The following is a 12746-nucleotide window of genomic DNA, read 5'->3' on the forward strand; positions in this document are numbered from 1 at the left end:
TCATGTTGTCTGTATAGAATAAAAGAATTGTTTGATTATCCTACTCCGATTTGTGGACATTACTTGAAGAAGTGTTACCTTACATGTGTTATCAGTACCACCACCTTCTGTTTTGTAGTTTTGTTTGTATAGGGTGCTATCAACATCACTGCTTGTTAAGGGTAATGACCACCCTGCAGTGCATAGCCCCATGTGGCAAAAGCCACATCCCACCCCATCATTGTGCACACACACTAACCCCACCAACAGTAAAACACATACTTTCCATTTGCAAGATTCAAACCCATACCTAACTGTGCAATGACAGTAGAAACAGACACATTAGCAGAGTGTGCTATTTGCAGTAGTTGGAGAAATCCTTACTAATGCTGTACTTAGAGGGTGCTGACATCATCTGTGTGTAGGAGGAGGGATGTGCACCCTGTAGTGTGTTCTCCCAGTTGGCAAAAGGCAGTTAACCCTCCCAGCATAGTGCACACACATAAACCACACTCATACTAACACACATACATTCCCTTTGCAGGATTCAAACCCCTACCTAGCTATGTTAAGACACTACAGACGGACGCATTAGCACAGCGAGCTATTCGCATTACTGGGGGATTTCTTTTCCCCTGATATACTTATAGGGTGCTGACATCATCAGAGTCTAGAAAGTTGTGGTGTGTTTTCCCAGTTGCCAAAAGGGATGTTTCTTTCATACACACTTGCACACACACTTACCCCCCCTTCACACACACTTGCCACCTGCTGGATTCAAACCCCTACCTAACTATGTTATGACACTACAGACGGACGCATTAGCACAGCGCGCTATTCGCATTACTGGGGAATTTCCTTTCCCCTGATATACTTATAGGGTGCTGACATCATCAGAGTTTAGAAAGTGGAATGATCATCCTGTGGTGTGTTTTCCCAGTTGCCAAAAGGGATGTTTCTTTCATACACACTTACACACCTTCACACACACTTGCCACCTGCTGGATTCAAACCCCTACCTAACTATGTTATGACACTAGAGACGGACGCATTAGCACAGTGCGCTATTCGCATTACTGGGGAATTTCCTTTCCCCTGATATACTTATAGGGTGCTGACATCATCAGAGTTTAGAAAGTGGAATGATCATCCTGTGGTGTGTTTTCCCAGTTGCCAAAAGGGATGTTTCTTTCATACACACTTACCCCCTTCACACACACTTGCCACCTGCTGGATTCAAACCCCTACCTAACTATGTTATGACACTAGAGACGGACGATTAGCACAGCGCTATTCGGATTACTGAGAGAATCCTTTTCTCCAATATACTTATAGGGTGCTGACATCATCAGAGTCTAGAAAGTGGAATGATCATCCTGTGGTGTGTTTTCCCAGTTGCCAAAAGGGATGTTTCTTTCATACACACTTACACACACACTTACCCCCTTCACACACACTTGCCACCTGCTGGATTCAAACCCCTACCTAACTATGTTATGACACTAGAGACGGACGCATTAGCACGGCGCTATTTGGATTACTGAGAGAATCCTTTTCTCCAATATACTTATAGGGTGCTTACATGATCAGTGTCTAGAAAGGGGAATGAGCATCCTCTGGTGTGTTTTCACATTTGCTAGGGGTAACATTTGGACCAAGTGTGTGAGCATGCCCAGTTCAGCCTTCCCGTGGCATGTTGTGTGAAAGATGTCTCATTTATCTAAGTGTGTGAGCATGCCCAGTGTGGGCTTTACATATGTTGAACTCTGCAGCCCATCACATTTGTGGATGAGTGTGACCTTCAACAAATACCTGAAGTTTATGGTTGTGTGTTCTGTGCCATGTTGTGTAGTTACTGTCCGAATGCTTTTGTGTGAACAAAACAGGGAGTATACTGTGCCTGCAGGTTTTGCATGGGATACTTTGCACACAATTGTCAACATCCGCTCATACTGACCTAACACTGTAGCACTGTCTAGTGTAGTGTTTCAGTACTTTCACTGTGGTGGTCAGTATCCTGGCCTTTAGTCCTATCACTGCTTTACATTTCCATAGTGTGCACAACAGCCTGGTTAGGGTCCAGTTGTGCACATCTGCACAAAGGCAGTGCCTCTACAGACCCTGTTAATTGCTGCCCCATAAGCTTAACAAGTGTAGTCTGCAAATCTATGGAGAGGATCATAATTGAGCTCATAAACAAAGATATAGGGGACATGCAGACATTGTACCCATCCCATTTTGGCTTGGTCAGGGGCAGATCATGCCTTTTGTACTGGGTTGACATCTTCAAATTGGTCACTTAGGCCATTGTTGGGGAAAGGCAGTCCATACAGCCTACCTTGGCCTTGCAAACACTTTCAACACAATACCCCACTCAGGTATTGTGGAAAACCCTAACAACTGAAATGTAAACCCATATGTCACAAGATGGGTTGCAAACTGGCTTAAGGACGGGACCCACAGGGTTAGAGTTGCTGGCACTATGTTAGACTCCAGGCTGGTCACAGGTGGTGTCACACAGGGCTCAGTCCTTGGCCCCATTGTTTGTCATGTACTTCCCAGAAGTACAGGCCAACATGGGAGGACTTTGGATGACAATGTTAGCAGATGACTGCACACTGGGCACCATAGTGGACAGTGCATCACACACAGATATCCTTCAGAAGGGACTCACAGTAACTGATAGCTGGTGCCAGGGCCATGGCCTGAAGTCAGAGTGCACAACATGTGTAGACATACCCTTCAGGAAAAGCAAGGTGACCCCAAGCTACCATATAGGTGGCAATCCTCTAAGCACAGAGGAGGTTATCATGGACCTGGGGACCCAGGTTAACAGTCGCCATTCTTCTGAGACTCACATTGCTAAAGTGGCTAGGAAGACCTTCTACATTGCCCACCTGATCAGGCTGGGATTCACATCCAGATCTAGTGGGTCATTGTTCCCCTGTACTCTTCACTTATCAGACCGGTGATCGAGTCGAATGCCCTATTCTGGCTGTATCTCACACAACATCTGCAGCAATTGGAGACACCCTGACTGTCCCCACCTAAAGGATCAAGGAACCCCAACAGCTGTCATATGCTGCCAGATTGACGACACGCACACCCTATCCACTCACATACCGCCTGCTTAGAGGTGACATGTGCCTGACATGCGAGGCCATGTCCAAACAGAGATTAATGGGCATGCTCCACCTCAGACTCAGAAGATCCACCTGAACCACTAGTGCAGGTGACTTACACCTTAGCAGGGATGTATGTTGGACATGTTGGAGGGATGGAGTTATCACCGGAGACTCCCTATGCTGTGGAATACAATCCTGGTCCATTTGAGGCAGAGCACCTTGCTGGCTGTGTTCAAGAGGTATCTTGACCTAATGCTAGTCGGAGAATGTGTTTGTCCATCAACACATTGTAAGCGTAGTTCGACATGTCATATGTCTTGTTTAGTATACTGTGCCTCTGTCTACCTGTGACATAACATTGATACCCAGGGTAAACCTCCCATCTCCCATCCACTCATTAGGATTCCTGTTGAGGGGACTCAACCAGTGTCTCTATGGACAACCTGTACTGGTAGTTTACTCATGTGTGGGGTGGCTTCTGTGTTTTGGATAATGCAGTACAGCCTGTCCTATATATGTCAGTGCTGGGGTTCAGGTCCCTCATGTGCATAGCTCCCTGCCATTCAGATTGTACAAGGTGCAGCATGTGCATTGATTCCAGCTTGGACATGGCTTTCTACATCAGGCACAGCTTGCATCTGGGTGGACAGCATGGCAGTGTGTGGAGCTGCACTCTGTTTAATCAGACTACACATTACATGTGTTCCAGCTCTGTCATACTCCTGGTGAGGTACTGTTGTGGACTTTACAGGTGCTGGATGTGTGTGCATGAGGTACACCCACAGGGGCTGTTGTGGTCATTTCTAATGCTGATGAAAGATAACTGCAGAACCAGAATGACCTCCCCTTAGCTAGATGTCAGACAGCATGGACCATACAATCACAACTGAAAACAGGACCCTCTCCACAAAGGGAAAGTGTCCTGTCTGGTGGACCCCAGCCATAAACAAACTGTATGACAGATGAGGGTTACTAATGCAAGACAGAGCTACATCTCCAAAAGGGAAGACAGCTGTGATCAGCACTAGTAGAAAGCTACATTATCTCATAAAGACATGCAAGGTCAACTTGGGGACATAAATCACCAAAGACAATGAAGGTAACCACACTGCTTTCTTCAGTTATGTCAGACACCTGGTTGTGAACCCTCGGATATGCTCAGAGTTGGTACACAACAACATATATTCCAGTGACCTGACAGATATTGGCAACATTCCGGCGGACAGCTTCAGTGCGATTTACCCTCCCTCACCCCCAAAACAAGATAGTTATCACTGCTGTATGTAACCTCACTGTCATCTTGGATGTCCATGTGAGAGCCACACTCAGCAAAGACAAGTACACAGCATCCATGGGACCTGCTGGTATCTCCAGTTGCATGCTATGTGAACTCCAGAAGGGCTGGACCCATATATACAACTGCTATTTAACCTTAGTCTTGCTACAGGATATGTACCTGAACACTGGCATACGGCAACAGTGGTCCCACTCCACAAGGGGGATGCCTCCACAGACCATGGCAACTACCACCACACAGGCTTAACCAGCCTTGTCTGCAAAGATATGGGAGGAGTCATGGAGCTCTTACACAGACACATTACTGACCCACGGACCCTTGTTCCCACCTAGTTCAGCTTTGTACAGGGCAGATCCTGCCTTTTGCACCTTTGCACCCGAAAAGTACCTACCATGAAGATCAGGGTTCTTCAACACATGTCATATGCTTCCAGAATAGAGGAAGTCCAGCTTTGTTCAGTGTCATACCGCATACTTACAGGTGACCTATGCCTGACATACAAGACCATGTCCAATCAGGATTTGGTGGACATACTCCACTGCAAGCAATCCAAATCCACCAGAGCCATGAGAGCTGAGTATTTGAACCTCAGCACATACATGTATAGGACATGCTGGAGGGACAGAGTCATAACTCAGAGGCATCTCACACTCTAGCAGAGTATCCCAGTTCATGTTTGACAGAGTCCCTCACTGACTCTCTTCAGGAGACATCTGGACAACTGCATATGAGACAGAGGCACAGACTAGACAGAGACACAGTCATGTTATTCAATTACGTAAGGGGTCATAATGTGTCACTACTAAGTCAGAGGCACAATATTCAGAATCTATTCTGTACACTTATTACCACTATAAGGGGTGGCAATAGCCACATCACTATGGCTAGGCTTATACATGCACTAGGGCAGATAGCCTAGTAGTACACTATGACACTATGAAACACCGGTGTATGTGTAGCTATTGTCAATCAAACAGTATGATGTGGCTTGGGGGCTTGATATCTCCCTGTATTCCAACATTGTTTTGTCTATTCCTTCTAGCATGTCTAGGGATCAGTTGCTAGTGTCCTCTCCTGCTCAGCTGGTGAACCTGGGAATATTGAGGCACTGTTACAGTTGCCTCATGTACACTGACAACCCTCTCCTTCTGCCATAAAACACACATACATGTGAGAGATGCAACTATATAGCCAAAGTGGAGGCTGAGCTCTCTCAACATAGGACTAGCAAGACCAGAGAGAGGGTGAAGGTAACCACACACACATCTTTAATCCAGTCTCACATGGCACTGTCACAACTTAAGATCATACACATAGACACACAGAGACACTCTCGGAGGCTCTGATCAGAAGTCTACCAGAATGGCGGTGGCCACCACAGCAGACACTCACACAACTGCCTCCACAGGGCACAGCACATGCAACACATTGACCACAGAGTTGGTGTGCCAAACAGTCACAGCCCTTAAGGCCAAACACAATGCCGGACACACTTGTCATAGGTGACTCCATAGTCAGACACACTGATGTCCCACTCACCAGATCAGGTACAGAGGAGGTCACAGTAAGCTGCCTATCGGGCACTGGAATCCACCACATAATGCAAGCACTCAGGTCACTAAACTGCAAGTACAGGTCTGACCCAGTCATAATCCATGCTGGTGTGAACGACCTGAGATGTACCTCCCTGGACTACATGGAAAGAGACATAGAGGATCCCTCTGATTATGTAGGCCAGGCAGGTATGACCCTGACCTTCGGCAGTATCCTACCTTCACCAAGTATGATGCCACATAAACAGAGACAAGATGATCAGCTGTAGTATTTTGCTTAGACTATGGTGTCATTCTAAGGGGTCCAATGTCTGTCTGCCTGGGATGACATGCTGGACAGGCCACGGTGATTTGCAAGGGACGGCTTGCACCTGTCACCCCTGGGCTTCCGGATTTCAGATGATGCTCTTGCCACCCCCATTGTGCCTTTTTTATGCAAGACTCAGATTCTACACCTACCACCCTAGAACACAGTAAAGGAAAGACACTAAGGGTAATGCTGCTCAATGCCCAAGGTCTCAACCTCAAGCTGCACACACTCTATGCCCTTCTCAGTATGTAGCACATTGATGTCTGTGCTGTGCCTGAAACCTGGTTCACAGCTTCTGACAGCACCCGGCACTATCGGGTGTTACCTCATATCATGCATTCTGGCACCAGCATCCCGACAACACCAAGAAGGATGGTGGGTGTCCATATTCATCAAGGACACCCTCACCTCATGGTTGGTGGCAACACACGATGCATCAGAGACCATCCAGGTGCCAGTGACCGTAGGCAAGACTGCTCTGCAGTTTGTAGCATGTTACATGCCACCCGCTCAAACTCAGGTACCTCACACAGCTATCCTGCAAACACTGAAGGGGATAAATGTATCTCAAAACACCATCCTACTGGGTGATTCCAACTATCCACATATAGACTGGGATCACTAATCATGCCACAACACTCTAACACAAAGGTTCCAAGAGTTCATACACTGAAATGCCATGGAACAACTGGTCCCAATCCCCTCAAGTGGAGGCAACATACTAGAACACATCATCACGAACATGGGGTCACACTGTTCAACACCAGACATATACCCATCATTGGTGAGATCAGATCATGGACTATTCTCAGTGGGAGTCCACATCCCACCCACACCCCAGATGGGAAATGAAACGGTGAAGACCTTCTCAAATGCCGACTTCACATTTCTGAGGACTGGTGTGGTCTCTTTCAAGGCCCCCAGGCCAGCAGACACCATTACCCAAGCCACTGTATCACTTAGAAATGCCTTCTACCAGCACCTCCAGGACTGCATGGTTCAGGCAATCCCAAATAATAATGACTCTTTGTACCACAGGCAAGCATCCAGTCTGGTGGACCCTAGCCATAAACAAGCTGTACAACACAAGGAAGGAGCTACTACAAGATAGAGCGTAATCCGTAGGGGAAGGCACCCCTGCTCATTGTGAGTAAAACACTGGGTTCCCCATACAATCATCCGAGGCATGTTTTGAGAGTAAACCCACTCAGGACTCCAGGGACAATCATGAGGCCTTTTTACCTATGTTTGAAACCTGGGAGGAAACTCCCAGATATGCTCAGACTTAGTTCAGAATAATGTTGATATCACTGCACCTACAGACATTGGCAACATACTGACTGACAGGTTCAGTGCAGATTTCTCCCCTCCCCAACTGGGGGTATGTACACCAGAGGATTGTAGCCCCCAAACATCTCCACTGCTGGGGTGGGAACTGCTCAATCCAAGGCAGAAAACACTTTATCCATGGGACCAGATGGTGTCCCCAGTTGTGTGCTCCATGAACTCAATGAGTAATTACACCCGCAGTTAGGGCAGCTGTTTAATCTTAGCCTCACCTCAGGATATGTTCCCAAGGAGTGGCATACAGCAATGGTGGACCCACTTCACAAAGGAGGTGCCTCCACCAACCCCAGAAACTACCATCCCATCAGCTTGACAAGCCTGTTCTGCTAAGCTATGGAGAGGATCATAATGGGAATTCTAAATGAAGACATAGGGGACTTGCAGACATTGGATCCAATCCAGTTTGGCTTTGTCAAGGGCAGATCATGCCTTTTAAACTTGGTTGACTTTTTCAAAACACTCACCCAGGCCATTGACGTGGGCAAGGCAGTCCACACAGCCTACCTTGACCTGGCAAAGGCTTTCGACACAATACCCCACTCAGGTATCATTGAAAACATCACCAGCTTAATTGTGAACCCATACATCACAGCATGGGTTGCAAATTGGCTAAGTGACGGAACACACAGGGTCAAAGTTGCTGGTGCCAGTTCACACTCCAGAGCTGTCACAAGTGGTGTCCCACAGGGCTCAGTCCTGGGCCCACATTTGTTCAGTATCTACTTTTCAGAAGTACGAGCAAACACAGGAGGATTATGGCTGACAAAGTTTGAAGATGACTGCAAACTGGGAAGCATAGCTGGAAACCCATCTGACACAGACATCCTTCAGAAGGGTCTCATAGACACAGATAACTGGTGCCACGGCCATGGCCTTACATTAAACACTAAACAATGCATAGCCATACCCTTCAGGAAGAACAAGGTTACCACTACTTCCCATCTAGGTGGCAATCCTCTAAGCACAACGTAGGTTATCAGGGACCTGGGCACCCAGGTTGACAGTGACCTTTGCTTGACACTCACATTGCCAGGGTAGTTTGGAAGGCCTTCTACATTGGCCACCTCATCATGCAGTGATTCACATCTAGATCAAGGGAGGTCATCGTTCCCTGTACTCATCACACCAATGATTGCATACACTGCCCCATTCAGATTGGATGGGCCCACAAATTCCTCGACAGGAGGTGAAAGGGTCTCAAACATATTTCTTATGCTGCCCGACTGAAGGAATTCCAGCTGTATTCAGTCACTTACTGACTGCTCAGAGGTGATCTGTGCCTGACATACAAGGCTATGTCCAACCCAGACTTTATGAACATGCTTCACCTCAAGACCTCTACATCCATCAGAACTACAAGGGCAGGAGACCTAAACCTCAACACAGATATTAATAGGATGTGCTGGAGGGACAGATTCATCACCCAGAGAGTCCATATGCTGTGGAACAACATCCTGGTACATGTGGGGCTGAGCACCTCACTGGCTTTGTTCAAGTGAGATCTTGACCAATGGATGGGAGATTGCAGGTATACCCCAGGGATAACCTCAGTATCACTGCTTGACAGAGGCACAGCAAAATAATGGGCATATCCATCAACTTGCAGGGGTGGCAGACGCCACAAAACTCTGGCCTAGGCTTATTAATGCCCTAGGGCAGATAGCCTAGTATGAACCTATGGACATAGGCCTGGGGCAGTTCCTGCTATTAGGACAGTGGTCTGCAGCAGGCTATATAGTAGTAGTCGGTTTTAGCCATTGTTTTTGACCATGGCTATTCCATGTTGCTTCTTGTTGTGGTACAAACATGGGTGTGTGGTTATCCATGCTATTTATTGCTAGACACCCTCATTTTGTATCTTGTTCCATGTTTTTGCACATGTACATCACTGTATGACGTGCAGCTGTTTCCACAGGGTCATATGCGTGGATATGGATGTTAGTTGGGGTCCTCAGGTGTGCATATTGTACATGATATTACATTACTTAACACATGGCATTCATGCCTCAGGTGGTGCTGCAGGGCCACCTCTGTCGGATACACATACTACACTCCCTGTACATTTGGAAGCAGGTTGTGTCATGTTAGGCATCCCTGTTACTGTATGAGTGAGTCAGAGCGGGTATCAGTCCCAGTGTTCCTACTGACCAAGCGTATGTGCTATGCGTTGCCTCTTTGCCAAGGCCAGGGCATACTGGGCACGCCTCCTTCTGCCTACTGGGACAAGGTCAGGTTGTTCCTCCTCCGAGTCACCCCTGCCTGTGGTGGCCTTGGCAATGGTGGGGGATGTTTGGCCCAGCCCTGTGCTGGTCCTGCTGCAGCTGTTTCCGCAGGATCATATTATGTAGCATAGCACATATCATGATCATTTGGGTACATGTAGTTGGTGTGTACTGCAAAGCTCCACCAGATGTGTCCAGACACCGGAACCGTGACTTGAGCAGCCCAAACACACGCTCTATGATATTACGTGTTTGTGCGTGTGCCTCATTATGGCGTTCCTGTTCAGGTGTGTGTGCATTTCTGATGGGTGTCATCAGCCACGGCTCAAGTGCATAACCTGCATCCCCACTAGGTGTCCGTGTGGGAAGTCCCCATTGGCAAATGATTGGTACAGCTGCGTCAGATGCCAGATGTGGGAATCGTGGTAGCTCCCAGGGCAGCCAGCACACACATTCATTATTATGCCCTGGGCATCACACACGACCTGGCAGTTGATGGAGGGGTATCCCTTGCGGTTAATGTAGACTCTACCCGCTCACCGGCTGGTGCTTTGATGCGTATGTGCGTGCAGTCTATTGCACCCAGCACCTCAGGGTATCCCGCTATTTGCTGGAAGAGACGATATTGCTGGCCACAACTTCACGGTCATTAGGGACATATATATGATCACTGACATGTGGTGACATGGCATCCAGGAACTGGTGCAGTACCCTGGAGGCTGATGCCTGTGATATCCCCATCATATCACCAGTTGGTCTCTGGAAGGTACCTGTTGCTAGTATTCTTAGGCCAACACATACCTTGGTTTCCACTGGGATGGGTTCCCCTCTGTTGGTTCTGTGTGTGAGGTGTGGCCTGCACAGCTCAACAATCTGCTGCAGGAGCTCTCTGTCCACTCTATAGCGCTCTACTATCTCCAGCTCATGTAACCCATGGTAGGTGACCCTGGGCCTGTATACTCTTCTCCTTCTCCTCACTCTGGGTTGTCTGTCAGCATCTGCATTGTCACCACCCTCAGCAATTCGCCTATGCCTGATTATAATAGCCATGGCAGCCCCTAGCATTTCTGCTCTGAGTTCAGCTTTATTTCAGTTTTCAATTCTGATAGCTTAGCTTCTGGCAGTATCTCTTGTGAGAAACAGCCTTCACTGCTCTTTGTTGTGTTTTAAGTGCTGGGCTGGGCTTCTAGTCTGCCTGTGTAATTGCCTGCTTGTAATTGTTTCCACCAATTAACTCCAGCAGTATTCCCTGGCAGTTTCCCTGTATTTTGGTTGTTTCCTGTTTCCTCTCTGTTTCCTGAGGGGGAGCAATGTGCACACCAGCTTAAACACGCTCACAGTCACTTAAACGCGCGCACACATCCCTACACAGTGTTACACGCGCGCACACATCCTTACACGGTGTTAGCTAGGCTGATTCATGCTAAAACGCTCGCACACTGCCTTACACGTGCACACCCGCGCAAACCGTTGTAAACAGTTTGCAACACGCTCCCACATGTTGAACCTGCCTTACACGCGCGCATGCACGTATATCAAGAAACTTGGAGTGTAGGGATAGCGTATACCCTCAATTTCTTGACTTTCCTAGTGTTCTGTTGGGACACACCTCCCCCCCTGATGTCTGTCTGTCATCTGTTACCTTACATTGCCCTCCAATCTGGGACATTTCTTTCTATCCTTCCCCTCCGTGATGTCACCTACCTCTTACTCTGTTCCTCCCCCTTCTCTAACTCTTACACTACTCAGAAAGTGCTCATTACCTATGTGGCAGTGTGATTCAGTATTGTAACCCTCATTTACATAGGATTGCCTAGTAATGCTTAGTTACATATCTTACACGGAGCTTCCCCCCCTTGACAACCACTAAACGGAGGCCATATTGTTTTTAGTCTGCAAGTCCCTCCATTGACATTCCATGTAATACATAAATCCCACAATTGTGGGCTTATAAGCTTCGGTTTTCAGTTTTAGGTAGCGCACCCGTTTGCTTGGTGTGCGCTGCAGTTAAACACAATAATCCCGTGAAAAAAAAAAGTTAAATAACTTATTTTTGCAACACTTTTTCATGCCAATGGCCACATATTTGGCCATTGGCATGCTTAATGACACATATGCACCCTTTATTTGGAGCTGACATAGCTCCGTTTTTGATTTTGCAGAAATGTACTCAGTTGTCAGCTGAGTACATTTCTGCAGCTAACACGTCCGTTACACGGACTGGTTTCTGCTTCGTGGATCGCTCAAATACCTCATTTGCATATCTTGGAGCTGCAAATGAGGTATTGAGCATTTCCACGCCCAGTCCGTGTAAGAGACGTGTTAGCTGTCTCTTACACGGAGGTTTGGGCTGTACCTGAATCGGGAGGCTTACACGGAGGCTTACACTACTCTTGAACTCCGTGTAAGCCTTCCTGAATCTGGCCCATTATTAGTAATCTCACTCACATCTTAATAGATTTTTATTCCTAAATATTTTAATTAATTTCATTTCCAATTATATTTATATTTATCTTTAAACTTACTATCTAGTCATTGATTTAACACTAAGGTTTCTGTTTTATTATTATTACATTTTAATAGTTATACTTCTTAAAACTTTTCAATTTCCTTATCTATTTATCTGATTGAATAATTTAAATCTCCTTTAGTTAGTAAAATATCATCTGCATAAAGTTACATTTTAGATTGACAATCCCTGTTAATTGAGAATCCACCATTTTTTCATAGTTTCTTTTTCTATTAGCTAAAGGTTTGATAACTAATACAAATAGCATGTGTGGAGGCAAGTGACATCCTTGTGTTGTGCCTTTGTTTAAATTGAATCATTGAGAAATGTAAGATCCAGTTTTAACATATGCTTTGCAGTCTCTAAATAGATTTTCTAATATTCCAATAAACTGTTCTGAAAAT

The sequence above is a fragment of the Protopterus annectens genome, chromosome 3.part1, assembly GCF_019279795.1.
Source record: "Protopterus annectens isolate FY-2018-M chromosome 3.part1, PAN1.0, whole genome shotgun sequence".
NCBI lineage: Eukaryota > Metazoa > Chordata > Ceratodontiformes > Protopteridae > Protopterus > Protopterus annectens.